The 19,833-nt window shown below is 42.3% G+C and overlaps 2 long non-coding RNA genes across 2 annotated transcripts; both read right to left on the bottom strand.

The window, feature by feature from the left end:
* Positions 1 to 1,570: 1,570 nt before the first annotated feature.
* On the bottom strand, positions 1,571 to 5,883 carry LOC139559945 (uncharacterized). The gene is made up of 4 exons (XR_011671851.1): positions 5,725 to 5,883; positions 5,202 to 5,563; positions 2,597 to 2,743; positions 1,571 to 2,494 (listed from the first exon to the last, which is right to left on the bottom strand). It is a non-coding gene; the product is annotated as an uncharacterized lncRNA (long non-coding RNA).
* A 1,772-nt stretch (positions 5,884 to 7,655) lies between these two features.
* LOC139559887 (uncharacterized) lies at positions 7,656 to 18,889 on the bottom strand. The gene is made up of 3 exons (XR_011671841.1): positions 17,864 to 18,889; positions 17,206 to 17,256; positions 7,656 to 9,014 (listed from the first exon to the last, which is right to left on the bottom strand). It is a non-coding gene; the product is annotated as an uncharacterized lncRNA (long non-coding RNA).
* Positions 18,890 to 19,833: the final 944 nt, after the last annotated feature.

The following is a 19,833-nucleotide window of genomic DNA, read 5'->3' as shown; positions in this document are numbered from 1 at the left end:
GCCTGGCCTTGCTGCTATTCCAGTTTCAACTGTTCTGCCTGTGGTTACGGAACCCCTACCTGTCCCAGACCTGCTGTTTTCAACTCTTAATGATCGGCTATGAAAAGCCAACTGAGATTTATTCCTGATTATTATTTGACCATGCTTGTCATTTATGAACATTTTGAAAATCTTGGCTCTCTCTAATTTTCTCCTTCTCTCTTTCTTTCTCTCGGAGGACCTGAGCCCTAGGACCATACGTCGGGACTACCGGCCGTGGTGACTCCTTGCTGTCCCCAGTCCGCCTGGCCTTGCTGCTATTCCAGTTTCAACTGTTCTGCCTGCGGTTATGGAACCCCTACCTGTCCCAGACCTGCTGTTTTCAACTCTTAATGATCGGCTATGAAAAGCCAACTGAGATTTATTCCTGATTATTATTTGACCATGCTTGTCATTTATGGAAATTTTGAAAATCTTGGCTCTCTCTAATTTTCTCCTTCTCTCTTTCTTTCTCTCGGAGGACCTGGGCCCTAGGACCATGCGTCGGGACTGCCGCCCGTGGTGACTCCTTGCTGTCCCCAGTCCGCCTGGCCTTGCTGCTATTCCAGTTTCAGCTGTTCTGCCTGCGGTTATGGAACCGCCACCTGTCCCAGACCTGTTGTTTTTCAACTCTTGATGATCGGCTATGAAAAGCCAACTGAAAATTATTCATGATTATTATTTGACCATGCTTGTCACTTATGAACATTTTTGAACATCTTGGCATAGTTCTGTTATAATCTCCACCCGGCACAGCCAGAAGAGGACTGGCCACCCCTCATAGCCTGGTTCCTCTCTAGGTTTCTTCCTAGGTTTTGGCCTTTCTAGGGAGTTTTTCCTAGCCACCGTGCTTCTACACCTGCATTACTAGCTGTTTGGGGTTTTAGGCTGGGTGTCTGTACAGCACTTCGAGATATTAGCTGATGTACGAAGGGCTATATAAAATAAAATTGATTGATTGATTGATTGATTTGGGATGAGTCGGACCGCAGAGTGAAGGAAAAGCAGCCAACAATGGCTCAGCATATGTGGGAACTCCTTTAAGACTGTTGAGAAAGCATTCCATGTGAAGCTGGTTGAGAGAATGCCAAGAGTGTGCAAAGCTGTCATCGAGGCAAAGGGTGGCTATTTGAAGAATCTCAAATATAAAATATATTTGGATTTGTTTAACACTCTTTTGTTTACTACGTGATTCCATATGTGTTATTTCATAGTTTTGATGTCTTCACTATTATTCTACAATGTAGAAAATTGTAAAAATAAAGAAAAACCCTAGAATGAGTAGTTCTAAAAGTTTTGACCAGTAGTGTATATACGTATATAAACACCCCAAAAATGTATGGGGGATTGGAAATGATGCAGACAATTACATTGATGGAATCTAAAATATATCTGCACTATTAAAGCTGATCTACCCTCCAATTTTTTTTAAAGAATAATACAAATTAAATAAATAAACAAAACAAAAAAAGATATAACAGTTGACAAGTTGGTATGTGTCCTAATGTAACTTTGTGATTTTGCCAATAATATCTGTCATCATGATCAGCACTATTAGAATAATATTTTTAATATTTCAATGATGGCAATCTCAGATTGAAGTATGCAGAGAACATAGAGCAGCGAAATAATTCAGTTTTAGTTGTCAGACAAAGAATTGTGTGCCATTTATAGAAAAAGGACAACAAGGATAGGATTATTTGTGGTCGACAAACCAAACCATCGATTTATGGGACCAATCAGAACGGTTAGAATGTGTTTGCCTTCTAGAAATCGTCGGGAAGGTACTCAGATCTAGACCCATTGCGGAGAAGAAACTAACATTCGTGGGCGTATTGTAGCGTTTGGCTGGAGCACAGAGTTTGCATAGCCAGGCAACACCATACGAGCTGTATTGTTGCTATTTTGTCATATACATTGTTCCAATGAATAGTAGGTCTATGCATTTGTTTAGTTCGGAGCCAGATTCAGATTTTCATCACTACTGTCGGCATGTTATTATGTATCTCCAAGACTTGTGGTCTAAAATAGAAACATGTACTGAGTTCTACCCAGACACAGAGATTAGGCAACAATGTACGTTGCAGAGGATGTGTGTTTTTTTTCTCCAAAATGCAGAAATGAAAGCTGCACTAGTGCTCCAGATGTTTCCAGGGGGTAGTTCAGTGAACATGCTGTTATGATGTGTAGACCAACAGGATGCTGCTGTATGCTTTCTTAGATCTACAATTACGAACATCCTCACTATTTCGAAATGCCCTGGATACGTGCACTTGGTGAAAAAATAAAAACAATCAATGATTGCCTAATGCCTTCATTCCTAGCAGGCATTCTGGAGTCTATCATTTGAAACAGTCTAAATCTTCAATAATCCATACAACAGATAATAGTCATGCATAAAAAAAATTGCAGGGAACATACTCGGAAGTACATTAGCGCAAAGCTTCATCAAGTGGTCATCAGTTGGTGGCTTCCCCTGAAAGACAATACATTCACATCAGTATGCTTGAAGATAATGAGCTGGTAATGACTCTATTGACATTTTGGGGCAAATCGCTTCTACTCGTGGTCCACGTACAGGTTTCCCTGGGTATCCAAGCTCTCCTGATTTCCCTGGTAACCCATCTTGTCCAGGAGAGGCACAAGGCCCAGCAGCTCCCATCAGACCCACATCCCCCTTCCTTCCCTCTGGCCCTCTGGCTCCAGTGTCTCCTGATACACCTTTCTGGTGTGGGACAACATCACAGCAAATTCAATTGGTGTTATAGATTGCATTGATGTATGTTTACATACAGTTGAAGCCGGAAGTTTATTTACACCTTAGCCAAATACATTTAAACTCAGTTTTTCACAATTCCTAAAAATGTAATCCTAGTAAAAATTCCCTGTCTTAGGTCAGTTAGGATCACCACTTTATTTCAAGAATGTGAAATGTCAAAATAATAGTAGAGAGAATGACTTATTTCAGATTTTATTTCTTTCATCACATTCCCAGTAGGTCAGAAGTTTACATACACTCAATTAGTATTTGGTAGCATTGCCTTTAAATTGTTTAACTTGGGGCAAACATTTCGGGTAGCCTTCCACAAGCTTCCCACAATAAGTTGGGTGAATTTTGGCCCATTCCTCCTGACAGAGCTGGTGTAACAGAGTCAGGTTTGTAGGCGTTCTTGCTCGCACAGGCTTTTTCACTTCTGCCCACAAATGTTCTATGGGATTGAGGTCAGGGCTTTGTGAGGGCCACTCCAATACCTTGAATTTGTTGTCCTGGAGCCATTTTGCCACAACTTTGGAAGTATGCTTGGGGTCATTGTCCATTTGGAAGACCCATTTGCAACCAAGCTTTAACTTCCTGACTGATGTCTTGAGATGTTGCTTCAATATATCCACATGATTTTCCTACCTCATGATGCCATCTATTTTGTGAAGTGCACCAGGCCCTCCTGCAGCAAAGCACCCCCACAACATGACGCTGCCACCCCCGTGCTTCACGGTTGGGATGGTGTTCTTCGGCTTGCAAGCATCCCCCTTTTTCCTCCAAACATAACGATGGTCATTATGGCCAAACAGTTCTATTTTTGTTTCATCAGACCAAAGGACATTTCTCCATGTGCAGTCCATGTGCAGTTGCAAACCGTAGTCTGGCTTTTTTATGGCGGTTTTGGAGCAGTGGCTTCTTCCTTGCTGAGCGGCCATTCAGGTTATGTCGATATAGGACTCGTTTTACTGTGGATATAGATACTTTTGTACCTGTTTCCTCCAGCATCTTCACAAGGATATTTGCTGTTGTTCTGGGATTGATTTGCACTTATCGCACCAAAGTACGTCTTCCTGAGCGGTATGATGGCTGCGTGGTCCCATGGTGTTTATACTTGCGTACTATTGTTTGTACAGATGAATGTGGTACCTTCAGGCGTTTAGAAATTGCTCCGAAGGATGAACCAGACTTGTGGAGGTCTACAACTGTTTTTCTGAGGTCTTGGCTGATTTATTTTGATTTTCCTATGATGTCAAGCAAAGAGGCACAGAGTTTGAAGGTAGGCCTTGAAATACATCCACAGGTACACCTCCAATTGACTCAAATTATGTCAATTAGCCTATCAGAAGCTTCTAAAGTCATGCATCATTTTCGGGAATTGTCCAAGATTGTCCAAGATGTGACGCATAATTGGTAATGTCCAAACCACATTACCTGTATGTACTACTTGTCACAGACCAAGAAGTTCGCATGAGACAGTGGAGGCGGTTATGGGGAGCTGAACTAACCACTATATACTGAAATAGATTCCCTTCTCTTCATCATACTTGTATTCTGTTCTTTTGTGTCAGTGTTGGTGAAATAATGTGGTTTGTATAGCTACATAGGTTTCCATCCAATTGGCGACACATTTTCATGCGAATATTCAAAAATCTGCATGAAGAAAATATATGCTTTTCCCACCAGTAGTGTTTCCACCAAACTGACTTGCAGATAAAAATCAGTGGGTGAGGACGTAGTGCACACAAAATTGACTTTTTTGCTTAAATCTAATGTTCAATATATTTCCATCGCATTTTCAACTCTACGGATAGTTTCGGCACAAAAACTGTTGCGTTAAATAGTAAATGTACCCTACTCTGTTCTTGGCACATGCGCTCTAGGCAACAGATCGCAGATACAGTACAGATAGGCTCTGTGGATAGGCTAGTCTACATGATGAGATTATGGATAAGAGCGAAAATGTTTTTATTTGTCAAAACAGCATTGATCGTCATGTCACCAGAATAAAACTCTTGACATTTATTGGAAAGGAGCATCAAGCTCATACCATGCACTTTCACCACCCTGTGAAGTTAATCAACATTTTTTTGTTGCCAGATTTAAACTGCGTGGTTTCCCGAGTTGTAGTGGGACACACAATTTCATTGCGTGACTCCAAATTTACTTCGTTATGATGGTTATTTCTCACATAATACATTTTACTGACACAAAAAGATACCACGATGTCGAAAGAACAAATTAGCCTATCATGATATTTGGTTGATATGGTATGACTTTACTCGCATGAAAACTGTAGATGGAAATGGGTTACAGTCTTCAAAATAGACCTGTAGGTCTGTATAGGTAGATTTCTGAATTTCTCAGGGCACAAACAAGAAGTTACATTTGAGAAGTGAGATATTTACAAACTAATGAAACGTACCTCTCCTTTGCTTCCTCTGAGCCCAGTTTCACCCTACAGAGCGGCAATGACATGGAAAAACATGAAATCAGAGTCTAAAAGGCAGTATGAACATCTATATCAGTTACGAGTAATGCATGCCCCTCAAGTAGAGTCGAGAGAGGGGAAAAGTTAAATACTCTTGTCCCAGGGGTCTCAGTCACATCATTATTCCCCCTCTCACCCTAGAGAAACAGAATGGGAGGTTGACGATGAAAAATGAAAACACCATTAACTGCTGTTTCTTAAAATATAAGTCATGAACACATCTAAAAAGCACAAGGACTAAACACAAGTGTTGTTTTATACTTGCTTCCTTTGGGACCAGGCTCTCCAGTTTCCCCCTGAAAACAATGGAAGACATGTTACCTACAGTCAGTCATATGACTATTAATATGACATATTATGATAATAACAATTAATAAACAAAAAAAAACATACTCTACAGAGTTAACTTACTTTTGTAATATAGTTGATAAGAGAGCATCATTTTGCAATTCATTACCTTTGAATCCCCGGCAGTCCTTGGTCACCAGGTAACCCTTGAATCCCCGTTTCTCCCTCTGCTCCCTAGAGAAACAACAGGAAAAACTTTAACAATTACAGTACTGTATACTGTATAACAATAATACATGCACATGCAAGTTGATTCTGCCTTCTCTGTGACATTAAAATGAAGCCACACTAACCTATTTCCTTTCCATGTCCTGCAATTTGTATTTAATTCTCAGGGGACTTCTACCAGTTAGTATTGAATGGCACAAGGCCAAAAGCACAGGAATCATAGGCCTACAGCAGTAAAATATAATGATATGTGTTGTGAGTTGATGATGCTGAGAAATCCAAAGGCAAAGTTTTCTGCCTGAGGTGAATCCTGTATGGAAAAGACCCACTTACAACCCCCAACACTAGAACATCGCATAGTATCTTTTACCTATCCGAAACAAGTGAAAAAAGACCTACTTTCAGTCCAGGTGTCCCAGGACGTTCATCTGATCCACACACCCATTGGGCCCCCCATGTTAACACACTCATTACTCCCAGAACACACACCAACTACATGACGAAATGCACATGTATACTGAACAAAAATATAAACCCAACATGCAACAACTTCAAAGATTTTACTGAGTTACAGATCATATAAGGAAATCAGTCAATTGACATAAAGGCATTAGGCCCTAATCTATGGATTTCACATGACTGGGAATACAGATATGCATCTGTTGGTCACAGAAAACCAGTCAGTATCTGGTGTGACCACCATTTGCCTTTTGCAGCGTGACACATCTCCTTTGCATAGAGTTGACCAGGCTATTGATTGTGGCCTGGTAATATTATCCCACTACTATTCAATGGCTGTGCGAAGTTGCTGGACATTGGCGGGAACTGGAACGCGCTGTCATACACGTCGATCCAGAGCATCCCAAACCTGCTCAATAGGTGACATGTCTGGTGAGTACTGTATGCAGGCTATGGAATAACTAGGACATTTTCAGCTTCCAGGAATTGTGTACAGATCCTTACAACATGGGGCAGTGCATTTGTCACGCCCTGATCTGTTTCACCTGTCCTTGTGCTTGTCTCCACCCCCCTCCAGGTGTCACCCATCTTCCCCATTATCCCCTGTCTGTCTGTGTGAGATCGTTTTGTTCGTTCATACCTACCAGTGGTTTCCCTTGCTCCTGTCTTTCCTATAGTCCCTGTTTTCTAGTTTCCCGGTTTTGACTTTCCTGCCTGCCCTGACCCTGAGCCTGCCTGCCATCCTGTACCTTTGCCTCTACTCTGGATTGCCGACCTCTGCCTGACCTGACCCTGAGCCCGCCTGCTGTTCCGGTGCATTAGACCCTCTCTGGATTATTGACCCCTGCCTGCCTTGACCTGTCGGTTGCATGCCCCTGTTTAAAGATTAAACTTTAGTTTCTTCAACACTGTTTGCACCTGGGTCATATCTTAAAAAGTAATAGCATTAGCCTATCATGTTGAAACATGAGGTCATGGCGGCAGATGAATTGCATAAAAATGGGCATCAGAATCTCGTCATTCAAATTGCCATCAATACATTCAAATTGCCATCAATAAAATGCAATTGTATTCGTTGTCCGTAGCTTATGCCTGCCGATACCAAAACCCCACAGCAAGCAGTGGGCACTCTGTTCACAACATTGAAATCAGCAAACCGCTCGCCCACACGACACTATACATGTGGTCTGCGATTGTGAGGCTGGTTGGACGTGTAAATGCCAAATTCTCTAAAATAACATTGGAGGCGGTTTATGGTAGAGAAATGTACATTAAATTCTCTGGCAACAGCTCTGGTGGAAATTCTTGCAGTCAGCATGCCAATTGCATGCTCCCTCAAAATATGAGACATCTGTGGCATTGTGTTGTGTGACAAAACTCCACATTTAAGAGGGGCCTTTTATTGTCCCCAGCACAAGGTGCACCTCTGTAATGATCATGCTGTTTAATCAGCTTCTTGAAATGCCACACCGGTCAGGTGGATGGATTATCTTGGCAAAGAAGAAATGCTCATGAACAGGGAAGTTTTTTTATTTATTTTTAATTTCACCTTTATTTAACCAGGTAGGCTAGTTGAGAACAAGTTCTCATTTACAATTGTGACCTGGCCAAGATAAAGCAAAGCAGTGTGACACAGACAACCACACAGAGTTACACATGGAATAACATAGAATAAACAATAAACAAGCCAATAGCACAATAAACAAGTCAATGACACAGTAGAAAAAAAGAAAGTCTATATACAGTGCGTGCAAAATGCATGAGGAGGTAGGCAATAAACAGGCCATAGGAGCGAAGAATTACAATTTAGCAGATTAACACTGGAGTGATAAATGAGCAGATGATGATGTGCAAGTAGAGATACTGGTGTGCAAAAGAGCAGAAAAGTAAATAAAAACAGTATGGGGATGAGGTAGGTAGATTGGGTGGGCTATTTACAGATGGACTATATACATCTGCAGCGATCAGTTAGCTGCTCAGATAGCTGATGTTTAAAGTTGGTGAGGGAAATATAAGTCTCCAGCTTCAGCGATTTTTGCAATTCGTTCCAGTCACTGGCAGCAGAGAACTGGAAGGAAAGGCGGCCAAATGAGGTGTTGGCTTTGGGGATGATCAGTGAGATATACCTGCTGGAACGTGTACTACGGGTGGGTGTTGTTATCGTGACCAGTGAACTGAGATAAGGCGGAGCTTTACCTAGCATATCAAATCAAATCAAATGTATTTATATAGCCCTTCTTACATCAGCTGATATCTCAAAGTGCTGTACAGAAACCCAGCCTAAAACCCCAAACAGCAAGCAATGCAGGTGTAGAAGCACGGTGGCTAGGAAAAACTCCCTAGAAAGGCCAAAACCTAGGAAGAAACCTAGAGAGGAACCAGGCTATGAGGGGTGGCCAGTTCTCTTCTGGCTGTGCCGGGTGGAGATTATAACAGAACATGGCCAAGATGTTCAAATGTTCATAAATGACCAGCATGGTCAAATAATAATAATCACAGTAGTTGTTGAGGGTGCAACAAGTCAGCACCTCAGGAGTAAATGTCAGTTGGCTTTTCATAGCCGATCATTAAGAGTATCTCTACCGCTCCTGCTGTCTCTAGAGAGTTGAAAACAGCAGGTCTGGGACAGGTAGCACGTCCAGTGAACAGGTCAGTGTTCCATAGCCGCAGGCAGAACAGTTGAAACTGGAGCAGCAGCACGGCCAGGTGGACTGGGGACAGCAAGGAGTCATCATGCCAGGTAGTCCTGAGGCATGGTCCTAGGGCTCAGGTCTTCCGAGAGAAAGAAAGAAAGAGAGAATTAGAGAGAGCATACTTAAATTCACACAGGACACCGGATAAGACAGGAGAAGTACTCCAGATATACAGTGAGGGAAAAAAGTATTTGATCCCCTGCTGATTTTGTACGTTTGCCCACTGACAAAGAAATTATCAGTCTGTAATTTTAATGGTAGGTTTATTTGAACAGTGAGAGACAGAATATCAACAAAAAAATCCAGAAAAACGCATGTCAAAAATTTTATAAATTGATTTGCATTTTAATGAGGGAAATAAGTATTTGACCCCCTCTCAATCAGAAAGATTTCTGGCTCCCAGGTGTCTTTCATACAGGTAACGAGCTGAGATTAGGAGCACACTCTTAAAGGGAGTGCTCCTAATCTCAGTTTCTTACCTGTATAAAAGACACCTGTCCACAGAAGCAATCAATCAATCAGATTCCAAACTCTCCACCATGGCCAAGACCAAAGAGCTCTCCAAGGATGTCAGGGACAAGATTGTAGATCTACACAAGGCTGGAATGGGCTACAAGACCATTGCCAAGCAGCTTGGTGAGAAGGTGACAACAGTTGGTGCGATTATTCGCAAATGGAAGAAACACAAAAGAACTGTCAAACTCCCTTGGCCTAGGGCTCCATGCAAGATCTCACCTCGTGGAGTTGCAATGATAATGAGAATGGTGAGGAATCAGCCCAGAACTACACAGGAGGATCTTGTCAATGATCTCAAGGCAGCTGGGACCATAGTCACCAAGAAAACAATTGGTAACACACTACGCCGTGAAGGACTGAAATCCTGCAGCGCCCGCAAGGTCCCCCTGCTCAAGAAAGCACATATACATGCCCGTCTGAAGTTTGCCAATGAACATCTGAATGATTCAGAGGACAACTGGGTGAACGTGTTGTGGTCAGATGAGACCAAAATGGAGTTCTTTGGCATCAACTCAACTTGCCGTGTTTGGAGGAGGAGGAATGCTGCCTATGACCCCAAGAAACCATCCCCACCGTCAAACATGGCGGTGGAAACATTATGCTTTGGGGGTGTTTTTCTGCTAAGGGGACAGGACAACTTCACCGCATCAAAGGGACGATGGACGGGGCCATGTACCGTCAAATCTTGGGTGAAAACCTCCTTCCCTCAGCCAGGGTATTGAAAATGGGTCGTGGATGGGTATTCCAGCATGACAATGACCCAAAACACACGGCCAAGGCAACAAAGGAGTGGCTCAAGAAAAAGCACATTAAGGTCCTGGAGTGGCCTAGCCAGTCTCCAGACCTTAATCCCATAGAAAATCTGTGGAGGGAGCTGAAGGTTCGAGTTGCCAAACGTCAGTCTCGAAACCTTAATGACTTGAAGAAGATCTGCAAAGAGGAGTGGGACAAAATCTCTCCTGAGATGTGTGCAAACCTGGTGGCCAACTACAAGAAACATCTGACCTCTGTGATTGCCAACAAGGGTTTTGCCACCAAGTACTAAGTCATGTTTTACAGAGGGGTCAAATACTTATTTCCCTCATTAAAATGCAAATCAATTTATAACGTTTTTGACATGCGTTTTTCTGGATTTTTTTGTTGTTATTCTGTCTCTCACTGTTCAAATAAACCTACCATTAAAATTATAGACTGATCATTTCTTTGTCAGTGGGCAAACGTACAAAATCAGCAGGGGATCAAATACTTTTTTCCCTCACTGTAACAGACTGACCCTAGCCCCCCGACACATAAACTACTGCAGCACAAATACTGGAGGCTGAGACAGGAGGGGTCAGGAGACACTGTGGCCCCATCCGATGATACCCCCGGACAGGGCCAAACAGGCAGGATATAACCCCACCCACTTTGCCAAAGCACAGCCCCCACACCACTAGAGGGATATCTTCAACCACCAACTTACCATCCTGAGACAAGGCCGAGTATAGCCCACAAAGATCTCCGCCATGGCACAACCCAAGGGGGGCGCCAACCCAGACAGGAAGATCACGTCAGTGACTCAACCCACTCAAGTGACGCACCCCTCCTAGGAACGGCATGGAAGAGCACCAGTAAGCCAGTGACCCAGCATAGACTTATAGATGACTTGGAGCCAGTGGGTCTGGCGACGAATATGTAGCGAGGGCCAGCCGACTAGAGCATACAGGTCGCAGTGGTGGGTGGTATAAGGTGATTTGGTAACAAAACGGATGGCACTGTGATAGACATCATCCAGTTTGCTGAGTAGAGTATTGGAAGCTATTTCGTAGATGACATCGCCGAAGTCGAGGATCGGTAGGATAGTCAGTTTTACTCGGGTTAGTTTTGCGGCATGAGTGAAGGAGGCTTTGTTGCGAAATAGAAAGCCGATTCTAGATTTGATTTTGGATTGGAGATGTTTAATATGAGTCTGGAAGGAGAGTTTACAATCTAGCCAGACACCTAGGTATTTATAGTTGTCCACATATTCTAGGTCAGAACCGTCCAGGGTGGTGATGCTAGTCGAGCGGGCGGGTGTGGGCAGCGAACGGTTGAAAAGCATGTAAAAAAGTTTTGCTAGCGTTTAAGAGCAGTTGGAGGCCACGGAAGGAGTGTTGTATGGCATTGAAGCTCGTTTGGAGGTTAGTTAGCACAGTGTCCAAGGAAGGGCCAGAAGTATACAGAATGGTGTCGTCTGCGTAGAGGTGGATCAGGGAATCACCCGCAGCAAGAGCAACATCATTGATATACAGTGAGGGAAAAAAGTATTTGATCCCCTGCTGATTTTGTACGTTTGCCCACTGACAAAGAAATGATCAGTCTATAATTTTAATGGTAGGTTTATTTGAACAGTGAGAGACAGAATAACAACAAAAATATCCAGAAAAATGCATGTCAAAAATGTTATAAATTGATTTGCATTTTAATGAGGGAAATAAGTATTTGACCCCTTCTCAATCAAAAAGATTTCTGGCTCCCAGGTGTCTTTCATACAGGTAACGAGCTGAGATTAGGAGCACACTCTTAAAGGGAGTGCTCCTAATCTCAGTTTCTTACCTGTATAAAAGATACCTGTCCACAGAATCAATCAATCAATCAATCAGATTCCAAACTCTCCACCATGGCCAAGACCAAAGAGCTCTCCAAGGATGTCAGGGACAAGATTGTAGACCTACACAAGGCTGGAATGGGCTACAAGACCATCGCCAAGCAGCTTGGTGAGAAGGTGACAACAGTTTCTGTGATTATTCGCAAATGGAAGAAACACAAAAGAACTGTCAATCTCCCTCAGCCTGGGGCTCCATGCAAGATCTCACCTCGTGGAGTTGCAATGATCATGAGAACGGTGAGGAATCAGCCCAGAACTACACAGGAGGATCTTGTCAATGATCTCAAGGCAGCTGGGACCATAGTCATCAAGAAAACAATTGGTAACACACTATGCCGTGAAGGACTGAAATCCTGCAGCGCCCGCAAGGTCCCCCTGCTCAAGAAAGCACATATACATGCCCGTCTGAAGTTTGCCAATGAACATCTGAATGATTCAGAGGACAACTGGGTGAACGTGTTGTGGTCAGATGAGACCAAAATGGAGTTCTTTGGCATCAACCCAACTTGCCGTGTTTGGAGGAGGAGGAATGCTGCCTATGACCCCAAGAAACCATCCCCACCGTCAAACATGGAGGTGGAAACATTATGCTTTGGGGGTGTTTTTCTGCTAAAGGGACAGGACAACTTCACCGCATCAAAGGGACGATGGACGGGGCCATGTACCGTCAAATCTTGGGTGAAAACCTCCTTCCCTCAGCCAGGGTATTGAAAATGGGTCGTGGATGGGTATTCCAGCATGACAATGACCCAAAACACACAGCCAAGGCAACAAAGGAGTGGCTCAAGAAGAAGCACATTAAGGTCCTGGAGTGGCCTAGCCAGTCTCCAGACCTTAATCCCATAGAAAATCTGTGGAGGGAGCTGAAGGTTCGAGTTGCCAAACGTCAGCCTCGAAACCTTAATGACTTGAAGAAGATCTGCAAAGAGGAGTGGGACAAAATCCCTCCTGAGATGTGTGCAAACCTGGTGGCCAACTACAAGAAACGTCTGACCTCTGTGATTGCCAACAAGGGTTTTGCCACCAAGTACTAAGTCATGTTTTGCAGAGGGGTCAAATACTTATTTCCCTCATTAAAATGCAAATCAATTCATAACATTTTTGACATGCGTTTTTCTGGATTTTTTTGTTGATATTCTGTCTCTCACTGTTCAAATAAACCTACCATTAAAATTATAGACTGATCATTTCTTTGTCAGTGGGCAAACGTACAAAATCAGCAGGGGATCAAATACTTTTTTCCCTCACTGTATACAGAGAAAAGAGTCGGCCCGAGAATTTAACCCTGAGGTACCCCCATAGAGACTGCCAGAGGTCCGGACAACAGGCCCTCCGATTTGACACACTGAACTCTGTCTGCAAAGTAGTTGGTGAACCAGGCGAGGCAGTCATTAGAGAAACCAAGGCTATTGAGTCTGCCGATAAGAATACGGTGATTGACAGAGTCGAAAGCCTTGGCCAGGTCGATGAAGACGGCTGCACAGTACTGTCTTTTATCGATGTCGGTTATGATATCGTTTAGTACCTTGAGCGTGGCTGAGGCGCACCCGTGACCGGCTCGGAAACCGAATTGCACAGGGGAGAAGGTACGGTGGGATTCTAAATGGTCAGTGATCTGTTTATTAACTTCTTACGGCTGAAATCCCGTTAACGGGATTGATTTGACAACAGCCAGTGAAAGTGCAGGGCGCCAAATTCAAACAACAGAAATCTCATAATTAAAATTCCTCAAACATACAAGTATTATACACCATTTTAAAGATAAACTTGTTGTTAATCCCACCACAGTGTCCGATTTCAAAAAGGCTTTATGACGAAAGCATACCATTATGTTAGGTCAGTGCCTCGTCACAAAAAACACAGCCATTTTTCCAGCTAAAGAGAGGAGTCACAAAAAGCAGAAATAGAGATAAAATTAATCACTAACCTTTGATGATCTTCATGAGATGGTACTCATAGGACTTCATGTTACACAATACATGTATGTTTTGTTCGATAAAGTTCATATTTATATCCAAAAATCTCAGTTTATATTGGCGCGTTATTTTCAGTAATGTTTTGCTTCCAAAACATCCGGTGATTTTGCAGAGCCACATCAATTTACAGAAATACTCATCATAAATTGTGATGAAAATACAAGTGTTATGCATGGAATTAAAGATATACTTCTCCTTATTAATGCAACCGCTGTGTCAGATTTCAAAAAAGCTTTACAGTGAAAGCACACCATGGAATAATCTGAGTACAGCGCTCAGCCATCAAAAGAAGCGATACAGATACCCGCCATGTTGTGGAGTCAACAGAATTCAGAAATAGCATTATAAATATTCACTTACCTTTGATGATCTTCATCGGAATGCACTCCCAGGAATCCCAGTTCCACAATAAATGTTTGTTTTGTTCGATAAAGTCCATCATTTATGTCCAAATACCTCCTTTTTGTTCACGTGTTTAGTTCACAAATCCAAATTCACAAGGCGCAGGCACTTAGTCCAGACGAAAAGTCAAAACAGTTCCATTACAGTTCGTAGAAACATGTCAAACGATGTATAGAATCAATCTTTAGGATGTTTTTATCATAAATCTTCAATAATATTCCAACCGGACAATTCCTTTGTCTTTAGAAATGAAAGGGAACGCAGCTCGCTCTCACGGCTGCGCGCGTGACTTAGCTCATGGCATTCTGCCAGACCCCTTAGTCAAACAGCTCTTATTCGCTCCCCCTTCACAGTAGAAGCCTGAAACAAGGTTCTAAAGACTGGTGACATCTAGTGGAAGCCTTAGGAAGTGCAATCGGACCAAATTTACACTGTATCTTGGATAGGCAATTACTTGAAAACGGTCTGTTCACCGATTTCCTTGTTCACACACTTCCTTGTTGGATTTTCTCTCAGGTTTTTGCCTGCCATATGAGTTCTGTTATACTCACAGACATCATTCAAACAGTTTTAGAAACGTCAGAGTGTTTTCTATCCAAATCTAATAATAATATGCATATCTTAGCTTCCGGGCCTGAGTAGCAGGCAGTTTACTCTGGGTACCTTATTCATCCAAGCTACTCAATACTGCCCCGCAGCCATAAGAAGTTAACTTGGCTTTCGAAGACTTTAGAGAGGCAGGGCAGGATAGATATAGGTATATAGCAGTTTGGGTCTAGAGTGTCACCCCCTTTGAAGAGGGGGATGACCGCGGCAGCTTTCCAATCTTTAGGGATCTCGGACGATACGAAAGAGAGATTGAACAGGCTGGTAATAGGGGTTGCAACAATGGCGGCGGATAGTTTTAGAAAGAGAGGGTCCAGATTGTCTAAACCAGCTGATTTGTACGGGTCCAGGTTTTGAGGCTCTTTCAGAACATCTGCTTTTTGTGTGTATGTAATATTTCTGGGATCTTTTACAGTGCATTCGGAAAGTATTCAGAGTCCCCTCCCTTTTTCCAAATTTTCTTACATTACAGCCTTTTTCTAAAATTAATTAAATATATTTTTTCTCATCAATCTACACAGAATATCCCATAATGAAAAAGCGAAAACAGGTTTTGAACAATTTTTGCAAATGTATTACAAATAAAAAACTTAAATACCTTATTTACATAAGTATTCAGACCTTTTGCTATGAGACTCAAAATTGAGCTCAGGTTAATACTGTTTCCATTGATCATCCTTGAGATGTTTCTACAACTTGATTGGAGTCCACCTGCGGTAAATTCAATTGGGTAGACATGATTTGGAAGGGCACACACATGTCTGTATAAGGTCCCACAGTTGACAATGCATGTCAGAGCAAAAACCAGGCCATGAGGTCAAAATAATTGTCCTAGAGCTCGGAGACAGGATTGTGTTGAGGCACAGATATGGGGAAGGGTACCAAAACATTTCTGCAGCATTGAAGGTCCCCAAGAACACAGTGGCCTCCATCATTCTTAAATGGAAGACGTTAGCAACCATCAAGACTCTTCCTAGAGCTGCCCGCCAAGTCAAACTGAGCAATCGGGGGAGAAGGGCCTTGGGCAGGAAGGTGAACAAGAATCTGATGGTCACTCTAACAGAGCTCCAGTGTTCCTCTGTGGAGATGGGAGAACCTTCTAGAAGGACAACCATCTCTGCAGCACTCCACCAATCAGGCCTTTATGGTAGAGTTGCCAGACGGAAGCCACTCCTCAGTAAAAGGCACATGACAGCCAGCTTGGAGTTTGCCAAAAGGCACCTAAAGGACTCTGACCATGAGAAACAAGATTATCTGGCCTGAATGCTTGGCCTGAATGAAAGCGTTACGTCTGGAGGAAACCTGGCACCATCCCTGCGGTGAAGCATGGTGGTGGAAGCATCATGCTGTGGAGATGTTTTTCAGCAGCAGGGACTGGCAGACTAATCAGGATCGAGGCTAAAGTGAACGGAGCAAAGTACAGAGATATCCTTTATGAAAACCTGCTCCAGAGCACTCAGGACCTCAGACTGGGGTCAAGGTTCACCTTTGAACATGACAATGACCCTAAGCACACAGCCAAGACAATGCAGGAGTGGCTTCGGGACAAGTCTCTGAATGTCCTTGAGTGGCCCAGCCAGAGACCTGAAAATAGATGTGCATTGACACCCCATCCAACCTGACAGAGCTTGAGAGGATCTGCAGAGAAGAGTGGGAGAAACTCTCCAAATAAAGGTGTGCCAAGCTTGTAGCGTCATACCCAAGAAGACTCAAGGCTGTAATTGCTGCCAAAGGTGCTTCAACAAAGTACAGAGTAAAGGGTCTGAATACTTATGTAAATGTGATATTTCAGTTTTTTGGGGTTTAATACAATTGCAGAAATGACGAAAAATATGTTTTTGCTTTGTCATTATGGGGTATTGTGTGTAGATTGATGAGGGGAAAAAACTATTTTCATCCATTTTAGAATAAGGCTGTAACGTAACAAAATGTGGAAAAAGTCAAGGTGTCTGAATACTTTCCGAATGCACTGTATTTCAGTTCATGAAACATGGGACCAACACTTTACATGTTGTGTTTATATTTTTGTTCAGTGTACATACGATAATACATACTTACATGCCCACACACAGTACATGCAGCTCATACACACACACTTACTAAGGGTAGGGGAATTATAGTAAGAGCAAGAGCTCACTGGTTACCTTTGAACCTTCACATCCATAAGTTCCAGGTGGACCCATCGGACCATGACCCTGAATGATGATTAAACATTTAAACAACGGCATAATCATCTGGCATTGTAAAATTAACCTCGTGAAAATACTGTGATTTTCATCATGTGAAATTCTGAGGACTACACTTTATTATAGATCAAAAAGCTGAGGCAAAAGGCTTCTTTTATCACACAAAATGATATAGGGAGAAAGACAAATTGAAAGATAAACAGAAAACACTGGAGAATAAAATGGCGAGAATGTGAGAATAATTTGAAATCACATGACAATACAGTTGCAGCTATTTCCTCATTGGCCTGTCAGTTCTTCTAAAGTGGTTATGTATAGTTGGGCGTAAGCCTCATTGCGTAAGTCAGATATAGCATTATGGAGCAGCACATAAACAATTTAATTTTAATGAGACTGAACATGAAAAGGGTGAGAGAAGAAAATATAGCATTTTACATGGTTCTCAAAACACTTTAAGGTTTTAAGTTAATCTTTCACAGAATGGATCTCAGCAGGCAAGGCAAGGTCATGATGACACAGAAGATGAGCCAACCAAGTCATTGATGGCGACTACTTTGCCTTCTACTTGATTATTGTCTAAAATGATAAATTGCAAGTTTTATCAATGTATTATTACCTGAGGTCCAGCAGGCCCCATCTGCCCAAGGAGGCCTCGGATTCCCCATTAAGGTGATGAAAAAACAGAGATATCCCACTCAGGACACATATGAAAAAACAAAGGCAAATATCTACTGTATATCAATAAACATGTGTCATTTCTACAGCGCTATTTAAGCACAGCTGAGAGGTTCCTACTGCTCTTGAAATATCCTGGAAACTGGAAAGAAACGACCAGTATCATGATGTTGTACACATGAAATAAGAGGCCCACTTTATATTTACCTCTAAAAATAATCAAACATGTTTTATTGTTGAAGCCAAAAGCACAGAGATTGTTGGAGCCAAAGCACAGAGAGAGAATCTGGCCGCACATTTTAATTCATGGGCAATAAAGATAAAAAACCTAGGTGTTATTTTAGATTCTGAACACAATTTCGAATCACACATTAGGAATGTGACCTAAATAGCTTTTTACCACGAGGAACATTGCTATGGTGCGGCCGTTTCTCTCTCAGGCTGATACACAGAGACTCATCCATGCTTTTATTGCAAGCAGGCTTGACTCCTGTAATGCTCTCCTGTCTGGTCTACCCAAGAAAGCCTTTGGTCAACTGCAAAACACACAGAATGCTGCAGCATGGGTACTGACCAAGACCAGATGGAGCGCACACATTACACCGGTTTTAAAGGTCTCTGCACTGGTGAGTTTTATAATTACTTTTAAGCTTCATCTATTGGTTTTGGTTCCATGATTGTGCAGCCCAATACATGTCAGACATGCTTTTAAGTTATGTACCCAGTAGGTCCCTCAGGTCCTCTGGCACTGGCCTTTAAACTATCCCAAAGCCAAACATAAAACTGTTAGTTCCACTCCTCATGACACATTGCAAGCTTTTAAGTCACAGCTGTAGGATGGCCTGGCTGAAAAGGCTCATTAGGACTTTAATTCATTTTACTAACCAGTTTGATTGAATTGATTTCCCCATAAACTGGACCATTGTAATTATGGGCAGAGTGACACAGCAGAATACCTGAAGAGCACTGGCAGCCAGACCTAAGTTAAAATAAATCAAATCAAATTTTATTGGTCACATACACATATTTAGCAGATATTATTGCGGATGTAGCGAAATGCTTGTGTTCCTAGCTCCAACACTGCAGTAGTATCTAACAATTCACAACAATACACACAAATCTAAAAGTAAAAGAATGGAAAATAAATATATACTGTACATTTTTGGGGAGATCGCACCACCCTCTGGAGAGCCCTGCGGTTGTGGACGGTGCAGTTGCCGTACCAGGTGGTGATACATCCTGACAGGATGTTCTCAATTGTGCATCTTTAAAAGTTTGTGAGGGTCTTTCTTCAGCCCCCTGAGGTTGAAGAGGCGCTGTTAGTGTTAGTGTTTGTATTTGTTTTCTTTCAAATCCTTTGATTGAGCTTGATTGGAGAATGGCTGAGGGCATGTGAGGGCACTGTCTACATTACCTACATGTTGAGCCACAGGGTTTTAAGTTGTGCCAGACCCAAACCACAGATTCATCGCAATGTTTTTTTGGTCAAATTTTATGGTCAAATTTTTAGCAAACTCCTCTTACTATTTTTGGCAAACACATATTAGTTGCTGTATCCATGCTCCAACAGTCCTGCTTCATTCAAATATGTTCAATATGTTGTCTTTGATGAGCTCCCAAAAACCAAGGCCTGCATTTGTATATACAGAGACCAGATAGACAAATAAATCAGTTTATATTTCAGTCTGTCTCCCCCTGGTGGCATTTTAGTGGTCTCTTTAAAGAGGTTGAAAAGAGGAAAGAACCTCCCGAGGTTTACCTCAACCATCTAACTGTGAGAACTGGAGTAGCTGCCAACATAAAGTTTATTTTATTAGCCTCTAGGTACTTTTGCACTAATCATTCATTTGATCTCATATACATCTTGTTTACTTGATGGAGAGAGACAAAAATTAATCACCCTCATCTCAT

Source organism: Salvelinus alpinus, chromosome 30 (genome assembly GCF_045679555.1).
Source record: "Salvelinus alpinus chromosome 30, SLU_Salpinus.1, whole genome shotgun sequence".
Lineage (NCBI taxonomy): Eukaryota > Metazoa > Chordata > Actinopteri > Salmoniformes > Salmonidae > Salvelinus > Salvelinus alpinus.
Note: the sequence above shows the minus strand (reverse complement) of the source record. Positions and strands in the feature narration are given on the sequence as shown.